General features: G+C 32.4%; 3 long non-coding RNA genes across 3 annotated transcripts; 2 read left to right on the top strand and 1 right to left on the bottom strand.

The window, feature by feature from the left end:
- The first annotated feature begins 655 nt into the window (after nucleotides 1–655).
- LOC110804722 (uncharacterized) lies at nucleotides 656–1796 on the top strand. Its single transcript, XR_002537812.2, has 2 exons — nucleotides 656–1163; nucleotides 1252–1796. It is a non-coding gene; the product is annotated as an uncharacterized lncRNA (long non-coding RNA).
- A 547-nt stretch (nucleotides 1797–2343) lies between these two features.
- Nucleotides 2344–3656, bottom strand: LOC130462602 (uncharacterized). Its single transcript, XR_008923144.1, has 2 exons — nucleotides 3516–3656; nucleotides 2344–2675 (listed from the first exon to the last, which is right to left on the bottom strand). It is a non-coding gene; the product is annotated as an uncharacterized lncRNA (long non-coding RNA).
- On the top strand, nucleotides 2696–4255 carry LOC130462601 (uncharacterized). Its single transcript, XR_008923143.1, has 4 exons — nucleotides 2696–2847; nucleotides 2943–3253; nucleotides 3339–3910; nucleotides 3989–4255. It is a non-coding gene; the product is annotated as an uncharacterized lncRNA (long non-coding RNA).
- Nucleotides 4256–8493: the final 4238 nt, after the last annotated feature.

Below are 8493 nucleotides of genomic sequence, written 5' to 3' on the forward strand. Positions count from 1 at the left end.
AAAACGCTGCTAATCAATGTAAAAGTGACGCCTCTAATTAATGTTTTTCTACTAGCGATATAACATAGACTTATGCATATTATGCTCACACCGTGGCGTAAATTTATGCATTTTAAGCTCATGTCGTGGTATGAGCTTAAAATGCATAAGTCTATACCATGGCCAAAGGTCTAAATTAATAAGTCTCTAATTTATTTTTCGGGTCAATTAATTCAAATTCTATTACAAATCAAATCCCTAAATAAAATAGACTTTTGCATATTAGGTATGTACCATGGTATAGACTTATGCATTTTGAGCTCCTGCCATGGTACAAACTTAAAATGCATAAGTTTGTACCATAATGCGAGCTTAAAATGCATAAGTCTTTGAATTTTTCCCGGACAAGAAACAAAAAAAAAATTACCAGTTGTGATTTCGTCGAGGTTTCGCCTGTAGACTCGGGGATCTAACAATTGCGACGCAGTTTCTCGTCTGTGACGTTAGCCTCGATGCGGTGGCTAGATTAACATAAAGAGGTGGTCGGAATCTGGTGGTGGCCAAAGGTGGTGGTGGTCAGAAATGTGGTGGGTAGGTTGGAGGTAGAAAAAGATAAATGAAGAAGATAAATATAGAAGGATATATGGTAAATAAATGGATCCGTAAATAATAAACCCCTTCAATTTCTCCAAATACCCCTATTTCAAAACTTAATTAATACAAAAAATATTCTTAATACAAAAAATATTCTTAATTACATCACCAACTCCACCATCAACCAATAAATCTCTCGTTAACCCACAAAACCCCTTAATTTGTTTCACAAGAGATTGGCACAACAACAGTATAATAATAGAGGCAATCATTGCCAAAGTGGCAAACTCATCTGGTGTGTCACCAATCATTAAACACCCTAACATTTATTCTTCTAACAACAACTTTTTTGTTGTCAACTTCTGTAAATCTCCATTCTTCATTCCCTTAATCCCCCATCTCTTTCTCTCACAAAGTGTTAGCTAGTTTTAATTATTTTTGTTGAAGAAATCAGAAAATTAAAAATAAAAATAAAATAAAATGGGAGTTTCATTATTTGTGTTAGGGTGCACAGGTATGGTTATGTTTTACCATGGAGCTCATCTACTCTTCCATGTCCTCTCTTCTCATGTTGCTCTTCGTTCTCTCAGGTAATTCTTCTCCATTTTCATATTTATTTTTATTTTCTGATTTCATTGGTTTGGAACTTTAGATTTTTATTTTATTTTTTCATTGCAGTTTCCTGGGATTTGTTGGATGGTAAATTCAAGATGAGAAGCTACTGAACGATCATAAGAAAATTTAAGGATAATGATCATTTGGAACTTTTAATGGATAGTTCTTATACTTCTGCAGTACATAGTTGGATTATTGGATCAATAAAATTTTGGATTTTAAGCCATTTGAAAATGCTTTAATAAATGTCAACCCATCATTGTTTAGCACACTTTTGGTGGGTTCGGCGGTAACGTTTACGGTAGCGGATAGCGTTTTAATGTATTCACTAAATGTTTAGTGAGATAGAGCCATAGAGGTTAGTGGTAGTCTGGTAGATGTAGCGGCTAAGTAACTTTTCTCAAACGTCAAAAATAGTACTCTATGGTGTTTAAGAACATATACATTGGTTGACTCTTCAAAAGAGCTATTGGAGGGTTCTCCACTCTCTCTCTACCATCATCTCTCTACAAGACACCAATAATTGATTCTAAAAAGCACCCAACGTTGGTTGGTTCCTCAATTGAGCTCTCCAATATATTAATTTTCAACCATTTGGTGGTTCGTAATTACTTGTCTTTTTAACCAAAGTTATTATCTACTTTTCAAAACTACTCCCCACTTTTCAACAAGAAACAACTCTTTGAGGGCTCTTGAGCAAGAGCTACCTTGAAGTAGCTCTCCTTGAAGAGCTACCAAGAGTCTCACAAGAACCACTCAAGAGCCCAATATTGGCCAAGAGATAGTTCTTGTTGGAGAGCTACTTGAATTAGAGAGACACTCTAAGAGTCCAGTGTACATAATCTAAAGGTAACAGGTAGCGTTTGATAAAATTATAGTAAAATTTTAAACAATATACAATGTATATAGCTTTGGTTGTATTTTATAATCTCAACCACTACTTTTATCGAACTCTCATATTAGTTATCTACTTACCCTCTATTTTAACGCGTAATTGTTACCCGCTATTCAACCGCAAAAAGGTTTTTGGTGCCCCTAGTTTTGCAAATACTAGTCGCTGGCCGCGCGCAATGCGCGCGGGGTAGCTTGGAATTTCAATTTAACACTAATGTGTTTTATTGCTTGAACGCGCGCGATGTAGCTGGGAATTTCAAATTTGACACTAATAACAAGGAATGTATTTATCAGCTCAAATATCAAGTGATAATCAGCTCAATGAAAGACTACTTTTAGTAAAGGTGTTGGTTCCAGTCTTAATTTCCATGCCAAACCAAAGTGTAAAAGCTGAATATCATATTAGGATGGAGGAAGTGACCTTCTGACTCTCTATTAAAGACCTCTCTAGACACCCAGCGCTGTTCTCTAATGAGAAACAGGCCTACTGTATCATCACAGGATGTTGTACAAAGACCAATTACTCCTTCACATTGCTACCAATTGTGCTCACAAGCTACGTCATAAAATCACACCCCTTAGAAGTAAGACATCTACATTGAGAAGAGTAAGATACGTTAGGCAAAATAATAGTTGGTGCCCAATTACTATTTTATCATCTACCCTTTCTAGTTTCTACAATGAATAATCTTCTATTATCTTGGAGCAAGGCTGCTTAACTACGCCAGTATATTTCATTGTTGGTGAAAAGCTATACACGGGCAGGTAAGCATAGCTCATAAAATGCTCTTTCACTCTTTGTGCTCATATAAGGAATAGATAATAAGATTAGATGTTCTGAATTATCACTGGTTCTTCAGCATGGTAGGAGTTACAATCATCATAGGTCTGTATCTATTGCTATGGGGCAAAGCAAAAGATCGAGAAGTCAGCATCACATATGAGAAGAAACCATCTATGTATGCCATCAAGCAGAATGAACCGAAGATGCAAATAGTGACAGTGATAGAAAGGGAGTCACTGAATCACTAACTGAAAACTGCAAGGTGGAAAGAATCCTTATGATTCACCTGACATGAAGGTATTCAGTTTCAAAGAAATTACAGCAGCCACAAATAATTTTTCATTTTACAAGAAGCTTGGAGAGGGTGGGTATGGACCGGTTTATAAGGTATCCTTCAAAATCAATACCAAGTACATTTCCCTCACCACTTAAACAAACACAGCATATAAGATACATATATCTGTTTCTCCAGGGTAAATTAAAGACAGGGCAGGAAATAGCAGTAAAGAGACTTTCAAAAGCTTCAAGGTAAGGATTTGAGCAGTTCAAGAATGAAGTTATGCTCACTGCAAAACTTCAGCATGTAAACTTGGTTAAGGTGCTGGGATTTTGCGTGGAAAGAGAGGAAAAAATGCTCATTTATGAATACCTTGCAATTAGCAGCTTGGATTTCTACCTTTTTGGTATAACTTTTGCTTGACTGTGTTCTATGATGATATAAAATCTAGCTCACGAACAAAGACATGAGCACGTACATAACATTCTGGCAGCTGATAGATTCCTTTCCCCGTCTCTTAGCAGATCTTGTGGAACGTTTGCAGCTCAATTGGGGAAAGCGTGCTCACATCATCAAAAAGAATAATTCAAGGCCTCCTATACCTGCAAGAATACTCAAGGCTAACCATCATTCACCGAGATCTAAAAGCCAATAATATTTTACTTGACAAAGATTGAAATCCTAAGATATCAGACTTTGGCATGGCAAGAATATTCCAAAAGGATGGATATGAAGCAAACACAAGCAGAATTGTGGGAACATAATGAGTATATAGTTTTGCTTGCATTCTTGTTATACACTAATTATTTAGGTTATACTCAAACATATTAATCATATTCTGGCAGTGGATATGTTCCTCCGGAGTACGTGAAACAAGGAGTACACTCCAGAAAACATGATGTTTATAGCTTTGGAGTGCTGCTGCTACAAATCATCAGTGGGAAGACGAATAGCCAATTCTAAGGTGTTAATGAAGAAAACCTCTTGGAGTATGTAAGTAACTGCACGTACCCAGCTAATTGATAGAGTGAGCTTAATTCATATATATTATAAATCCGAGTTTAAGAATGTATTTCAATTTGGAGGAGGTTTACTGTTATACGGAGGGAGTATACGAATTGCATAGTCATAAAGTAGTAATTAAAATTTTCTCTGGGATAGGTTCTTATTGTATCTAATTTAATAAAAAGATGATATTGAATTATTAAGCAAATTAACTCGTAATTCAATACTCCATCATCTCTTTATTAAATTAGACACAATAATAACATATATAAACTGACACAAGTTTGACTTCCTTCTTGATATTTACTAATCAGAAGTCTTTCTGATAGATGGTTCTATACACTAATTACATATCAACCTAAAAGAAAGTCCCCCAAAACGATTCACTTTGAGCAATTCAAACAACTGATATGTAGTTTATGAATTATGTACTTATTTCTCTTATCTAGTATGAAGGAAAGTATAGAATGTAAAGCAAACTTCAAGAGCACCATAAGATTCTAAAAATTCTAAATCATACAAAGAGACACTTGGAAGCTTAGTGGTTGAAATTTTGAAAGAAATAGCATACTTCTAACTAAGCACCAAATTACACAATCAAAATATCTCAAGAACAAAAAGGTTGATATAGTTACTGTCATAATCTAGTTAACTTAAAACCTATAAAAAATTATAAAATCTGAAAATTAGCACAAGACAGATTAAAAATAACAACAACAAAAAAATACTGACAAAAACTTCACTTTCCCTTCCAGCTCAAATAACAAATCACGGAGTAATTTTCAAGCCAACCATGTTAACAAAACAACCAAAAAGCAAATATATAACTTTCAATTTACAAACTTAACATTCACAAGGACTTTGCAGCAAGATCATCAAAACAATAAAACCAAACAACATAAAAACTGGGAAGCTATCTCAATCAAATTCCCAAGAGGGCAATTCAAGAACTGAACTCCGTAGCCTTGCACCGGTTGATTAAGTGAGGCTTCTGATGATTTAGTGGGATACTGGGATGTGTGTTGTTTTAAAGAATTCTGCAAAACATTGCCTATGATTCAACTTGCAGGGGAATTGGCTTTCAACGATCCATTTTGCAGTTCAAGCCTTACTTTATATTGAGAAATTTTCACTTCTAAGGTACAGTTGTATCTGTTGTTTTTTCTAATTCCTTTGTAAGGTAATAAACGATCCTCGGGTGTGTCGATTATTGTTAAAAACTATTATGAAACCCCCTCCTTGGCCTGGCCTTGACCTTGGCCATCAAGAATTTCTGTACAGGCTCTTTTATGAAGGTAAATCCCTACAATTTATAGTACATTTACAAGAAGAACTTATCATTATATGACTAATGTTAAATTCATGCTCTATTTTTAATTGATACTGCATACACTGAAGTGTTCAATTGCAATATACAGAGTACATCATTTATGGTTTTATGCTATCATAAGTCCGATAATGTAGCGGCCTTGTCGAGAGTGGTTTCGTTTATTCCATCCCATAATCAATTTTCGAAATTACTTTGCAGATTTTAAGGCAAAGGTTTCTTGTTGGATCAACTGGAATTGAAATTAGTAAGGAGGAGGAATCAATTAGCAGCTTATGTGCTGAGTGCAATTGTCTCCAACAAAGTTCATCATCCCCGAAGACATAAAAATCTGATCTTAATCGTAATTTTTTTTTTTTTTTTTCTTCTCATCGCACCCTTTGCAAAAATAAAAATTCAAAAATTACTCAAATCAAACAAAACAATCATACAATCACTTGATCAGAATAAAAAATAGTCACAACATACAACTGCAATTTAACCAGAAAAGGAAGAACAATGGAAAATGTACCGAATAAAAAACGAAAACCTAGAAATTAACAATTGAGTGCAACCAGGGAGAGAAATTCAAGATGAGTGCTTGCTGGCTGTTGCTGTGCGCCTGTGCCTGTCACCACTCCCCAGCCATGGCAGAAAAACAAGGAGATATTCAAGGGAAGAGAAGACTCAGGATACCAGAGAACTGCAAATAACATGGGAAAAGGAAACGATGCGTTTTAATTTACTGTAGATAAGCTACAGTAATTTTCATTCCCACTTTTTAAAAGGTTATAGATGTACATTCATGTTTTCCTTTAGGGGCCGTTTGGTTGGAGAAGGGGAAAGGGAAAGAGAATGAGAATGGGAATCAAGGAGAATGGAATGAAAATCCTTTATTTAAGAATGTTGTTTGATATGTATTTGTCCATTCTTCTCCCCTCTCTCTCTCCTAAGTAAGATAAAATAATAAATAATAAATAATAAATAATAAATAATAAATAATAAATAATAAATAATAAATAATAAATAATAAATAATTATTAATTATTAATTATTAATTATTAATTATTAATTATTAATTATTAATTATTAATTATTAATTATTAATTATTAATTATTAATTATTAATTATTAATTAATATTTATTATTATTTTTGTTACTAATTATTCATTATTGATTATTAATTATTATTTATTATTTAATATTCATTATTTATTATTTATTATTCATTATTTATATTTATTATTTATTATTAATTACTAATTATTAAAGTATTAATTATTAATTACTAATTACTCAGTATAAAGTATTAATTATTAATTACTCAATATTAATTATTAATTATTAATTATTAATTATTAATTATTAATTATTAATTATTAATTATTAATTATTAATTATTAATTATTAATTATTAATTATTAATTATTAATTATTAATTATTAATTATTAATTATTAATTATTAATTATTAATTATTAATTATTAATTATTAATTATTAATTATTAATTATTAATTATTAATTATTAATTATTAATTATTAATTATTAATTATTAATTATTAATTATTAATTATTAATTATTAATTATTAATTATTAATTATTAATTATTAATTATTAATTATTAATTATTAATTATTAATTATTAATTATTAATTATTAATTATTAATTATGGTCAAGGGAAAGGGAATGGCAAACCTTGGGGGGTGGTAGGGTATCATTGTAGAGGGATTTGGGGGTAAGTGAAAAAGAAAATAGGGTAAAGGGAATGACAAAAACCACCAAACAAACAACAACAAATGGAATGAAACCCCATCATTCCCTTTCCCTTTCCTGAAAACCCCCAACCAAACGCCCCCTTAGTAATTTCTTGTTCATGGCGCATGTCGGTTTTCGCAAAACCAATTACGGTGTACTACATACCATTGTCACAAGGTCATGCAAAGAAGGAACTTGTTGCTTGAGCCAATCACTGTTATCAATTGGTGTCCTAGTTGATGTTGTTCCTACTTCAGAATCCACTTGTTAATTGTTGTGTTATTTCTTCTCTCGTAACTAAGTGGGTATAAAAATTACTCAAAAATAGAGTTATACTTCTATGATTTAAGTGGGCTCGTAGAAAACTAAAAAATAATAAATAATTGAAGAACGAGGGTAAAAGTTATAAAAAATGAAATTGTGGCTCATACAAAATAATTGCCGAAACTAGTACTTCCTCCGTTCCGCAATAAATACATCGTTTCTCTTTTGGACACTATTCATTAACTAACTTTGACAATTATTCTTTCACATTATGTAAAAACAAACATAATCAAGTGAGATCTTGTTAAATTCGTATCAATTTGAGAATTCCAAATATCAATTTTTTTATAATTTTTACTTACACGCAATTAGAGATATTGATGTTCAAAGAAGCATGTTGGGATACATGAAAAAAGAAATTATACATCTATTGCGAAATAGAGGAAGTACTTGATTTGTTGCTTAGTAATTTGTGAAGGAAATAATGCCCTTGGTCCAAGTATGCATTCTATGATAAGTCTAATAAATGCGGTTCAGTATTAATTAACAAGTTAATAATTCAGTGAGATCAAGTGAGCTGAATGCCTAGCTAGAGGCCGCTTCAGTTCAAGTGGAATTAATAATATTAATCCACAGCTTACTCTTGACTGAACCCGTAGGGTCACACAAATAGTACGTAAACGGATCAAGTATTTAATGGCATTAAATACTCCATCTATGAATATTCGGAATCGACGGATCTTGGTTTCAGTGGGAGCTGAGATCGTCACAGGCAAGAAATGAATACTCCGGAAACGATGATATTGCCGGAAACGGAAATATGGATCGTATCGGAAATATAAATATTATCCAAGTCGTAGATGTTGCCGGAAACGGAAACATGGTACGTATCGGAAAATATTATCGGAAATGGAAATATTACCAGAATCGGAAATATTGCCGGAAACGGAAATATTGTCAGAATCGGAAATATTATCGGAATCGGAAAATAATTCCGGAAACGGAAATATTAAAT

Source organism: Spinacia oleracea, chromosome 6 (assembly GCF_020520425.1).
Source record: "Spinacia oleracea cultivar Varoflay chromosome 6, BTI_SOV_V1, whole genome shotgun sequence".
Taxonomy (NCBI): domain Eukaryota; kingdom Viridiplantae; phylum Streptophyta; class Magnoliopsida; order Caryophyllales; family Amaranthaceae; genus Spinacia; species Spinacia oleracea.